This window comes from Panthera tigris, chromosome C2 (genome assembly GCF_018350195.1).
Source record: "Panthera tigris isolate Pti1 chromosome C2, P.tigris_Pti1_mat1.1, whole genome shotgun sequence".
Classification (NCBI taxonomy): Eukaryota; Metazoa; Chordata; class Mammalia; order Carnivora; family Felidae; genus Panthera; species Panthera tigris.
The window spans coordinates 121438658-121451977 of record NC_056668.1 but is presented as its reverse complement, the minus strand read 5'-3'; positions in this window follow the sequence as shown (position 1 = coordinate 121451977).

Genomic DNA, 13320 nt, shown 5'->3' with positions numbered 1-13320 from the left:
ACTGGACATCAGGCCAGCCCCATTGACCTTGGCCTAGAAGCCAGACATTCTTTATTTAGGACCCAGACAAAGCAGCCACGAGGGAAAGGAGCCAGGGCCCAGGTGTGAGATCAGCAGGGTCAGCCAGTCTAATCTGGGACTAGGCTTTGGTTAATCAGAAACAAGGTTTCTAGGGGCGCCTGGGTGGCTCAGTCAATTAAATATCTGACTCTAGATTTCAGCTCAGGTCATGATCTCACGGTTGGTGAGCCCCACATTGGGCTCTGCATTAAGAGCACAGAGCCTGCTTAGGATTCTCTCCCTGTCTCTCTGTCTCTCTGTCTCTCTCCCTCTCAAAATAAGTAAACTTAAAAAAAAAAGAAACTAGGTTTCTAGAAGTAAGGCAGTGGGGGAGGAGAGCAGTGCACAGGAGTTTTGCAGTTGTTTCCTTTTTAAAATTTAATTGGAGAAAACAGTTCAAACTTACAAGAAGGCGATTTTTTCCTACATCATGATCAAGACGCAGGAGTAGGGAAGGAGGATATCCTGGGGATGGAAATCTTCCTCAATCCCAGTGCCACCCTAGTTAACCTGGATTGGCACAAACACCATACACCCAAGCATGTGAGGTCACGATCACTAATAACAGTGGCAACAGTAGTAGCCCACTGGTAGTCTGACGCCCAGGTGGGGCACTGCACATAGCACAGATGGGATATGCTCTGTTAATATAAATCACTTCCTCCAGCAAGCCACGCCCTCTGTGATGAACCTAGCCCAAATCCAGTTCCTAGCCCCAGTCCTCAGAACACACATGCCCTTATATCCCACATCAGGCTCAGTTTTGAGACCACCTAGGTCTGTATTAACACACTCAGAGTACTTTAAGAACAAGAGAAACCAGGTTGTAAATATTTACCCTAGTTTGTCATTTGTTTTCTTCCTTTGTACATGATATTTCTTTGCACTATAGAAAATCAGCATTTTTAGAATCAAATTTATCAGCCCTTTCTTTTATGCCATCCAGGTTTTGTGCCATGTTTAGAAGAGCCTCCTCATACCCAAATTACATCTTTTTTGGAGTCTCCCATGATTTCTTCTAAAATGTTTATGGTTTCATTTTTACAGTCAATTTTATTGAGATATAATTACATACAATAAAATGCACCTGGCTCAGCCATACAGTTCAATGAATTTTGACAAATATATACAGCCAAGTAACCAGCCATATGAGTAGGACTATTTTCATCACCTGATTCATTTACATCCATTAAGTTTCCTCCACTGAGTCTTTGTCCCCTTTACAGTTAATCAGCACCTCCAACCCCCACCCCAGGCAATCATCCATCTGCTTTCTCTCCCTTTAGATTAGTGTTGCCTATGCTACAATGTCATATTAGAATTGTACAGCATGTCCTTTGATTCTGGCTTCTTTCACTGAGCTTCGTGTCTGTGAGATTTATCCATGTTATTGCATGCATTTTCTTTCTTCTCTATTGTTAAGTAGTATCTCATTGTATGGATAAACCACAATTCATTTATCCTTTCACCTGCGTATTTTCCAGTTTGGAGATATTATGAATAAAGTTACTTGGCTTAGTGTTATTTTTTTTCCGATAATTTCAATTTTTAAAATGTTTTTAAAGTTTATTTATTTTTGAGACAATGCAAGAGACAGAGTGCAAACAGCAGAGGTGCAGACAGAGGGAGACAGAACCTGAAGCAGGCTCCAGGGTCTGAGCTGTCAGCCCAGAGCCCAACACGGGGCTCCAACCCACAAACCGTGAGATCATGACCCAAGCTGAAGTCAGACGCTTCACCGACTGAGCCACTCAGGTGCCCCTAGTAATTTCAATTTTTAAATAAACTTTATTTTTTAGAGTAGTTTCAGGTTCACAGCAAAACTGAGCAGAAAGTAGAGAATTCCCATATACCCCTGACTCCACACATGTACAACCTCCCCATTGTCAACATCCTCCGTCTGAGTGGTACATTTGTTATCATTGATGAACCTACATCATCTTTGTCACCCAAAGTGCATAGTTTATGTTAGGTTTCACTCACGGTTGTGCATTCTATGGGTTTTGACAAATGTATAATGACCTGTATCCACCATTATAGTTTCACTGCCCTAGAAATCCTCTGTGCTCTGCCTATTCATCCCTCCCTCCTTCAACCCATGGCAACCACTGATCTTTTTAATGTCTCCACAGCTCTGGCTTTTCCAGAATGTCATATAAATGGAATCACAAAGTATGTAGCCTTTTCAGATTGTTTTCTTTCACTTAGTAATATGCATTTAGGATTCCTCCATGTCTTTTCATGGGTTGATAGGCCATTTCTCTTTAGTGCTGAGTAATATTCCACACATGGATGTACCACAGTTTATTTATCCATCACCCACTGAAGGGCATCTTGGTTGCTTCCAGGTTTTGGCAATTAACTAAAGCTGCTATAAATATCTGTGTGCGGGCTTTTGTGAGGACATGTGTTCAGTTCTTCTGAACTGAACCAAGCATGATTGCTGAATCATGGGATAAGAGTATGTTTAGTTTTATAAGAAACAGCCAAAACGTATTTCAAATAACTGTACCATTCTGTAGTCCCAACAGGAATGAATGAGAGTTCCTGTTGAACCACATCCTCATTAGCATTTGGAGTTGTCAGTGTTTTGGATTTGGGCCATTCTAACAGGTGTTTAAAGGTATCTCGTTTTAATATGTATTTTTCTGATGACATATGACATTGAACATTTTTCATATGCTTACTTGCCATTTTGATATCTTCTTTGGTGAAGTGTCTGTTCAGATCTTTTGTCCATGTTTTCATCAGATTGTTCTTTTCTTATTGTTGAGTTTTAAGAGTTCTTTGTATATTTTGAATAAGAGTTCTTTACAAGGTATACGTTTTGCAAATATCTTCTTCCAGTCCGTGGCTTGTCTTTTCATTATCTTGATTTGGCTTATCTTTTTGTATTTAAATCTTTGATCCAACTGGAATTAAGTTTGATCTAAGGAATGACATTGGGAGTCCAAGTTTTGTTTGTTTTTAGCAGATGGGATAATCTGGTAAGCCCAACGTGAAATTGTTTTGAAATGCCACTTTTACACTAAATTCTTATATGTATTCGGATCTAAAAAACAGAATGCTTTTAAAAGTCTGTACCTGGTGATTACTTAAAATAAGAGGTGTTTATACACTTCCTAACGCTTCTCCAAATATGATAAGGTATACGCATGTGTTCACCATATCCTAGAGTTTACTGCAAACAGCGGTTGTATAACCACTCAGTGGGGCTCCCTGAGAACAGACACCATTAGCCTGGGAGCTCCTTGAACTTGTGTACTCTCTCAAACTGGTCATTCTCTACATGCAGCAATACAGTAACCTCCTCTTCCAGCAGGCTAGGTAACACAGTAAGAAGTTTCCTCCTCCATCAGGAGAAAGGGCCTTTTTGATCCTATTTGGTGAGAATGCCCTGGGGCAGAGGCTGTACCACCTTCTGAAAATCACTGGATACCTGCCCAAGACACCAGCCACTCCTTCCTCCTTGTTGACTATTTCTTAAAACTATTCCTGGCCCTGGGACTCCCTGAAGAGAAGGTGGCAGTGTGTGCTGTGGCCAAGTAAAAATAAAGACCATTTCTGTTTGGTGTCCATTGCTGACATTCCTCCTGGCCAGCAAAAAACCACTTGGGGGTGGAGAATGGCCTCTCCTCACCCACAGCCAGGCAGCTCTGGTTAGGCACACGTTACCCTGCTCAGTGGCCCCCACAGGATGAGGAGGTCTTCAGCTAGACGTCTCTACGTCCCATAACCCACTTCCTCCAGGACTGCCTCTGCTTTCCCAATATTGCTAGCTACAGTCCTTCCCTTCCTAGGCTTCTCTCTCCTTTTCTTTCCCTTTGACCGTTTTTTTTTTTTTTTTTTTTCCTTTTCATAAAAATAAGCTTGCAGCTTTCCTCAGGAGGGCTGAAGAATGGAGCTGAGCAGAGAATACTCTGGGTAGAGTGATTATCTCTGGTGGGACAGAGCAGAGGATAGTGAGATAGAACTCCGTGGCAAACCAGAATCGGAGGGGGGCTGGGGTTCAGTACTTTCAAGACTGCCACAAGTCAAAGTTACTCACCGCTCCCTAGCATTGTATTAGCAAGAGTTCACGATTAGTATTTCATTGAGAACAAATTAATAAGACATGCAATTAATTGTTCCCTTTTAGCAAGCCTATCTTACTAAAGGCCTGTAGCCTCAGGACTCCACCATGGGGCTCACTCCACTGGCAGATCTGGTGGGCTCAGCTGTTCAGAGGATATGAAGAAGCCAACACCTCTGCCTGAGCCCAACAGTGAGCAGTGGGTATGGCCTTGGGAAGGCCCAGGGGAAAGAGCAGGGTACTGCAGGGTATCAGGAGGGGACTGGGAGAGCGGAAAGTGTATTACCAGCTTTGATGCTCACCTGTGGTTTCACTAAAGCCTGCATTTCTCCATCTCTGCAAGGATGGTAGCAATTCCATCTCACGGGATTATCTTGAGGATGAAATGATACTGCATATAAAGCAATTATCTGCCACACAGTAGAGGTTCAATAAATGGAAGTTAGTATTCCAATCAAATTATCCAAGACTCATTATCCAAACACCTTGTTTTATACTCATGGAAGGTGCTTAACAGCACCTTCTACTCACTATGATGACTCTCGGTTGAAAATCACATTTTTATAAAAGATATCATGTACTTTCTTCCTCCTCCCCATTCACTTACTCCTCCCCTCCCCCCAGCCTACTTATTACTCCTCTGACAACCCTCTGTCCAAGCCACCACCTCAATAGCCTTCTAATACGTTTCCTATTTCTTTTTTTGCCTTCCTTGCATCCAGTTTCCACATGAGAACAGTGATATTTTGAAACTGAACACTTAGTCCTTGCACTACTGTGCTTAAAACCCTCCAGGGGGCTTTCACCTCAATTAGGCTAAAATCCTTGCTGTGACTTACAAGCACCTACTGAGCTGGCCCCTGGCCACCTAGCCAAATTCATGTCCAAACAGTCTTTCCGTGCTCATTCTGCTCCTGCCCCACTGCCCCCCTTTCCCCTTAAACTCACTCAGGGCCTTTGCACGTGCTGTTCCTGAAAGGGCACTTCACCTCTGCTATGGGTTGATTGTGTCCTCCCAAAATTCACACGTTAAAGTCCTAACTCCCAGTACCTCAGAATGAGATTGTATTTGAAAGATAAGGTCTTTAAAGAGGACATTAAAGCAAAATTCAAGAAAAAAAAAAAAGGCAAAATTCAGTCATACAGGTGGACCCTAACCCAGTATGACTGGTATCCTTATAAGAGATTAGGACACAGACACACACAGACTAAGGGACAATCATATGAGAAGTCAGCCATCTGCAAGCCAAGGAGAGAGGCCTCAGAAGAAACTAAACCTGCCAACACCTTAATCTTAGACTTCAGGCTTCCAGAACTGTGATAAAATAAATTTCTGTTGGTTAAGCAACCCGGGCTGTACTATTTTTGTTATGGTAGTCCTAGGAAACTAATACAAACCCCCATCTTTACATGACTGGTTCCTTATCACCCTCAGTTCTCAACAAATGCCATGTCCCCAGAGAGTATGTCCATAGCCACTCAGTCTAAACTACGTTTTCCCATCGTTTGTTTTTCTTCACTGAAAAATTTCATAGTCAAAATTATTTTATTTGTTAACAGCATATTGTCTAGAATAGAAGTCCAGTCAGAGCTGGTCCATTCAGTGTCTTGTTGCACTGCTGGGACAGTACCTGGCACAGAGGAGGCACATGGAAAATATTTAGTGAATGTCCACGATATGCCAAGTGCCAAAGAGGCTACAAAGACAAATATGAAATGGTTCCCAACCTGGAGAAGGTGGTCTCTATGGTGTGCCAGGAATCCTGCCGCTCAGCATGGGCTTGAGGAATGGACAGGGCATGATCTTCAGAGGCCAGTACAGCTGTTCGAGTGTGGGCAATGCCAGCAGTTTAGCTGGCCTAGAAGGGCCTGTGCCTGCAGGAAGAGGTGGGAGAGCGGGAGGGAGAGGTAGATGTGCCAGGCTAAGGGAGCTGAGGCTTCCTCTCCCCACTCCTCTTCCTCTCTCTCTCTCTCCCCTTCCATCCCTCCATCTCCCTGATAAGGAGGGAAGAAAATAAACCCAACCAAATGGATGTGTTGTGAGAACAGAATGAGGTAATATATGTGAAACATCCACCCGTGTGTTGGGTCCCTAACTGATAAAAATTACTTGACTCTAAGTTAGTTGCATAACTGTAATAAACATTTCATTACTTGGACCAGAAAGGATGGTGTACCATTTCTAATCCACACTCCCAATTCCACCAGTTTATCACTTCTTCGATGACCTACCTACTACCACACACATCTAGCAGCTCACCACTACACTGTGTTTGTATATCCTGTCTTTGCCAATGTAAGAGTAGAATCATGCATGCACTTAATTTATAGGAATCAAATTATAGGAGCAGTGGATGCACTCGAGCTTGAAACAATCACATAGTTCAGCTAAAATCATTTTCATAATTTCAACTCAATTCCATTGTGGTTGGAGAACATAATTCACATACCTTGAGTCCCCTTAAATTCTTCCAGATATATTCTGTTAGCCTAGAATCTGGTTTTTCTGGTAAATGTTCCCTGTGCACTTGAAAAGAATGTACATTCAGCTGTTATTGAGAGAAGTGTTCTATACAAGTATTCTATGCAATTAGGGCAAGTTTGTTGATAGTTCAAAGCTGCATACCCTTGCTGAGTATACCCTGTCTGTCTACTTCCTCTATCAATTATTTAAAGAGGGGTACTGAAATCTCTCTGATTGTAATTTTGTATTTGCCTATTCCTCCTTTGCAGTTCTAACAGTTTTTTGCCACATGTATTTTGTAGCTTTATTTTAGCTAAATAAGAATTTAGGACAGTTATATCCTCTTGATGAATTGACTGTTAATCATCATGAAATGACCTTCTTTATCCCTGATAATATTCTTTGTGCAGAGACCTACTTTGTCGAATAATACAGCTCTTCTGCTTTCTTTTACTAGTGTTAGCATGGTTTATCTTTTTTTTCATCTTTTTGCTTTTAAGATATTTGTGTATGTTATATTAGTGGGTGCTTTAGGGCTTACAGTGGACATTTTTAACTTATCACAGTTTACCTTCAAATGATGCTATACTCTTCCACATATATGTAAGAAACCTATAATAGCATATTTGGGGGCATATTTTCCTGCTTCTTTGCATGCCTGGTAATCTTCGATTGAGGCCAACATTGTAACTTTTATCTTGTTGGGTGTTGGTTGTTTCCGAACTCCTATAGATATTTTTGACCTTTGTTCTGGGATGCATTTAATTGCCCATAGTTTAGTCCTTCCATTCCTCACTTTTAAGATGTATTATGCAGGACCAGATCAGTGTTTAGTCTAGGGCTACTTCCTCCCCACTATTCTTCCCCACTTGTGAGTCAAGACTCTTCCGAGTACTCGACCCATCACCCCATGATCCATGAGGTGTTCCACCGTGCTGATGGGAATAGGCACTATTCCTGGCCCTGCAAGAATGACAACATGATGTTCCCTCTAATTCTATGAGATGTTTTGCCTCCTTCAGGCAGTCTCCTCATGGGATTAATACTCAGATGGAAATTTAAGGAGGACCCTCTGGAGTTTTTGGTACTCTGTGCTCCACACTCTGGCTGCCTTGGTCTCCCTGAATTCTCAGCTCTGTGTCCTCGATCCAGGGAGTCTGCCAGCTGTGCCTGGTTTTCCTCTTCCTGTGGTATAGCTACAAACTCTCTCCAGGCAATAAGCTGAGGCAATTACATGGCCTGCTTTGTTTCCCATCTCTCAGGAATCATTGTCTCCCATTGCCTGATGTCAAGTATCTTAAAAATCACTGGCTTATATATTTCACCTGGTTTTTAATGTTATTTCTGATTCTTGGTACTCCCTCTTGTTTGGAAGGAAGTCTTACAGAGCCAAAATTATGGAAAAGCTGTGAAAACAACTTCAAGTATTTTCCAATCAATGACAAGATGAAAAACACATTGTTTAGCTGTGGCCAAGAAACTGGATGGTGACAGTCTCACCAACATTCTGGAACAAGACATTAAAGGATTAACTGAGGACAGAGAGAAACATTTTAAGTCTAAAAAGTTCTTAGTATCCTGCATTTCCGGGAGATTTAAGGGCTTTTCCAAGGTAATTCTGACTATGGTGTGTGGGGCTTTCCTACCGGCACTGATCGTTGATCCTAAACCCAAGTACAATGGGACTCCCCAGTCCTGTTCTCCATTTCCCTTCTGTTCACTCAACTATTAAACAACCTAAGAGTGTATGGCCTGGAGTAGAGGCTGGAGAAGTGAAAAGCTGCTGAACCTGTTCTTCCCACACCAGGCTCAAGGGAATTGGCCACTTGTGAAATAAAGCTGTTACCACTCTTCACCAAACATTTGTCAAGAGCCTCTTCTCAGAGCATTACTGCCAAACCAGAAATTTATCCTTTTAACTTCTGGCCCCTGACCCTAGGTACTGACTTAGTGCTAACTTCTTCCCAGGTACTATAAGGGAGAGATAATATCAAGTACTATTTTGGCTCTGAGGACGGAGAGACCAAACTAGCATATGTGAAACCATTAAAGAGCTCTCTAAGCGTACATCTTAGATTTTCATTTCCAGACTGAAAGGGCCCACTGGGTACCCAACACAATGAATGTAGGAATGCCACCACCATCCTGGCACTTTGTCATGGAATTTCATGAGAAAGGAAAAACCCTAAAGGTTAAAAGAGCAAAAATCATGTTATACATAAAAGACCAGACGTATAAATGGAGTCAAACTTCTCAATATTAGTCCTGGAAGCTAGAAAACGATGGGGCAGTGGCTTCAGAAGTCAGAGGGGGGCACCTGGCTGTCTGGGTGCGTAGAGCATGTAACTCTTGATCTTGGGGCTGTGGATTCAAGCCCCACATTGGGTGTAGTGATTACTTAAAAATAAAATCTTGAAAAAGAAAAAAAAGCCAGAGGGAAATGATGTTCAACCCAGAATCCCATACTTAGCCAAATTATCAAATGGGAAGATAAAATAAAAGCATGTATTATCATAATAATACTTCCTATATACCTTTTTCTTTGGCAGCTGCTGAAGGATGTACTTCAGCAAAGTGAAGTGGCAGATAAAGAAAAAAAAAACCAAAAAACACATGAGCTCTAGCAAACAGGTAGGGGCTGTATAAATCCCAGAATGACAATTGGCAGCCAAGAGAGCTACTAGTTCCTGTTGAGGCAGGAAGATGGAAGAATCTAGGAGGGAGAGAGGTCTTCAGAGGGAGCAAAAAAATGGGGTTGAAAGACTGCTATATAAACATTTAGAAAATAAGATTTCTAGGCCATCAATAGATGTGATGTAGTATGTGAAAAACATTAAGGATAGGTATAGAAAATTAAACCAGTGGGAGAAACATACAATTGTTAATTCCAAGAAGACTAAAAAGTTGTACAAGAAAAACATGTACGCCATTTGGCTTTGCAGGGGACAAAATTGACATAGTCATAATAAGATAATTGCAGAGTTAACCGAAAGACCATGATTCGACTGGGAAGCTGCAACAGGGACAACAGGGCGGGGTTGGAGAGGGGGGAGGCAGAAGTGGAGAGGAGCTAACTCTGCATCTGTTATAACAAGAGGGTTCAAAATTAATCAACCAAGAAAAACAACATGAACTGCTATCACTGAGAAATATGGAACTAAAGAAAAAGAGTTGAAAGTGGTTAGCTGTAGGAGCAAAAATGAGACAAAATTAAATGGGTCAGGAACCTGGTGTTTGTCATTATAACTTTTCTAACACTATGTATTTACTTTATAACAGCCATATGCATTGCTTACATTACTTGATTTTGAAAAATATTTGTAACATAAAATTTACCATTTTAACCATTTTTTAGTGTACAATTCAGTGGCATTAAGTACATTCGCATTATTATGCACCCATCACCACCATCCATTTTCAGAACTTTTCCAAACTGAAACTTCATACCCACTAAACACTGACTCTCCAATCCCCTCTTCCCTTAGCTTCTGGTAACCACTCTTTCACTTTCTTTCCCTAGGAATTTGACTATTCTAGATCTTTCATGTAAGTGGAACCATACAATAATTGTCCCTTTATGATTTTTTTTCATTTACCATAATGCCATCAAGATTTATCCATGGTGTAGCATGTGCCAGAATTTCCCTTCTTTTAGGGATGCCTGGCTGGCTCCGTTGGTGGAGTGTGTGACTCTTGATCTTGGGGTTGTGAGTTTGAGCCCCATGTTGGGTGTAGAGACTACTTAACAATAAATCTTAAAAAGGAAAAGAAAATTTCCCTCCTTTTAAATAAAGACTGAATAAATATTCCATTGTATGTGTATATCATATTTTGTTTTTCCATTGTTAAAAAGAAAGCCACAGACCCAAAATGGTGCCACTTAGACCCAGTTCCCAAACCAAGGCTTGACACACTATCTAACTACAGTTTCAACCTCCCGGAGAAATGGAGTCTTAACCAGTCAGTCAGGAATTTTTCAGTCAGGGCCAACCAGTCTGCCACTTGGGCCCTCTGCATTTCCCCAAAGAAAGATGAGGTCATCAGCATAAGACCCTTTGCCTTTCCCCCTAGGGGAAAGCCACCTTGTCTGAAACAATCCTCTTCTTATGCTAATAACTTTCTCACCCCCACCCTCCTTCTATAAAAACCTTCCATTTTGTACATTTCCCATGAAGGTCCCTGTATTGGCACGATGGGATGCTGCACAATTCATGAATCATTTAATAAAGCCAATCCGGCCCTTAGAGTGTAGTCAGTTGAATTTTTGTTAAACACCATTCATCTGATAATGGACACTTGGGTTGCTTCTACCATCTGGCTGTTGTGAATAATGTTGCTATAAACACTGGTGTCAACTTCCCTATTTGTTCTCTGCTTTCAATTCTTTCCGGTATGTACCTAAAGGTGACATTGCCAGAACATATAGTAATTGTATGTTTAAGTTTTTGAGGAACTGCCATAGGGTTTTTCACGGCAGCTGCGCCATATTACACTCCCACCAGCAGCACACAAGGATTCCAGTTTCTCCATCTTGGCCAACACCAGGTATTTTCCGTTTGTGTTTGTTTTGTTTTTACGGTAGCCATCCTAATGGGTGTGAGGTGGTATCTCACTGTGATTTTGATTTGCATTTCCTAAATGATTAGTGATGCTGAGCATCTTTTCAAGTGCTTACTGGCCATTTGTATATCTTCTTTGGAGAAATGTCTATTCAAGTCCTTTACCTATGTTTTGAATTGAGCTGTTTGCCTTTATTACGTTGTAATCAAAACAAAGAATTAATGTTAAAAGCAAGATCCCTTCCCTCCCCAAAAAAAGCAAGATCCAAATGCCAATAGGAAAGTTGGATTTCGAAGCAGGGACCCCTGGTAAGGCCCTTAGATGGATTCTTAAATGGGAAGTGGGGTACTTCTCCCACATTACCACAGATTGTTGAAGTCCCAGGCATTATCCAGACAAAATTCAAAAAGTGTGTACCCTTATCTCAACAAAGTCTGTGCAATTCTTTGCAAGTTCTCCTCACCTTTCTAATACCCTTGTCTTGGAGGGCAGGAAAAATTGGATTTTGGTTTGTTTGTTTTTTCCAAGCCTCCTGGGACACATTCCTGAACTGCACCCTGAGGGATAGTGTTTCCTACAAGCAAACTCTTGATCTATTCTGGGTAAAACCCATTTCTCTAACCTCCTTATCTGTCTCCAACACAAGCTCTGCTTTGATGAGAAGGACCTTTTATCTCTGAATGTAAGTGTTACGCAGAGTGCATAATGGAAGTGGTGCTCGGTGGGAGATCAAACCTGCATGAGGGGGGCAACTGCTCTCATGACTGTCTATCTGGGGCTCAGATGTAAGAGCACATTTGTCCTGTGGGCACCACCTCTTCGTAAGTTCCTCTAAAAGTTCCCCACTCCTTGCCCTTTTGGAGTAACTATAGCTAACATTCTCAATCAACCAAAAACACAATTGAGATGGTGTAGAACAGAGGATGAGTTTACAGCCTCTGAAGTCAGACTACCTAGATCTTCATCCCAGCTCAGCTACTTGCTGTTGAGTCACCTTGACAAATCCTCTAACCTTTCTGTATCTCAGTTTCCTCATCTACAGACCTGTCCCTCATTAGCTTCTAGAGAGAATTAATTTAAGTACACGTGAAGAGCTTGCAACAATGCCCAGCACAGGACGAGTGCTGCAGAGTTCGGCTCTTCTGAGATGATTGCCATCATGGCATAGAGTACCTAGAAGGGCACTCGCTCAGCTCCTACCAATGATTTCTTCTGAGGAATGGGATTTAGGAATGGAGGTTGAGGAGAGGATTTTCATTTCTATTTCATGCACCTCTGTATTGTTTGAACTTATTACTTTTTATTAAAAGCAAAATAGGAAAATAAATTAAATGCCATCTGGCTAAGAGAATGTAAAAATATCTCTCCCAACTTCCCACTAAAATAGTTAAGAAGGTACAGAGATTAAAAGAAAAAAATCCTGGAAGTGCCTGGGTGGCTCAGTCGGTTAAGTGTCCAACTCTTGATTTCCACTCAGGTCATGATATCATAGTTCATGAGACTGAGCCCCGTCGGGCTCTGGACTGACAGTGTGGAGCCTGCTTGGGATTCTCTCTTCCTCTGTCTCTCTCTCTCAAAAATAAATAAATAAACATTAAAAAAAATCCTGGGGCACCTGGCTGGCTCAGTCAGTACAGCATGTGCCTTGTGGGGTGTGAGTTCAAGCCCCACCTTGGGGGTAGTCTACTTAAAAAAAAAAAAAAAATACTATCCAAACAACTAAAACCAATGTTGCCCAGACCCTTGGCTGGCTCAGTTGGAGGAACATATGACTCTTGATCTTGGGGTCCTGAGTTTGAGACCCAGGTGGGGTGTAGAGATTACTTAAATAAACAAAACTTAAAAAAAATAAAATAAAACTAACGTTGTCAATCCAAGGTTTGAAACTCATACAAATTGGCTGTACCTACAAGACCAATAAAATCTAAGTGTGTGGGGGGCAGGGGAGGCTGGCATCGGTGTTTCATCCATGCTCCTCCACTCTCCCACAAATTGCTACTGAGAACTTCTCTTTAGCCCATTAGTAATTAAAATTCGAGGTCAGTACCAATCAGGAAATAGAGTAGCAGTGCTCTCTACAGTAAATTTATTTGTTCGTTTTGAGATAAGTATCCTGTTGAGGCCACCCCTTCCCCATCAGTTTCTCTTTCTAGATTCAATTAAA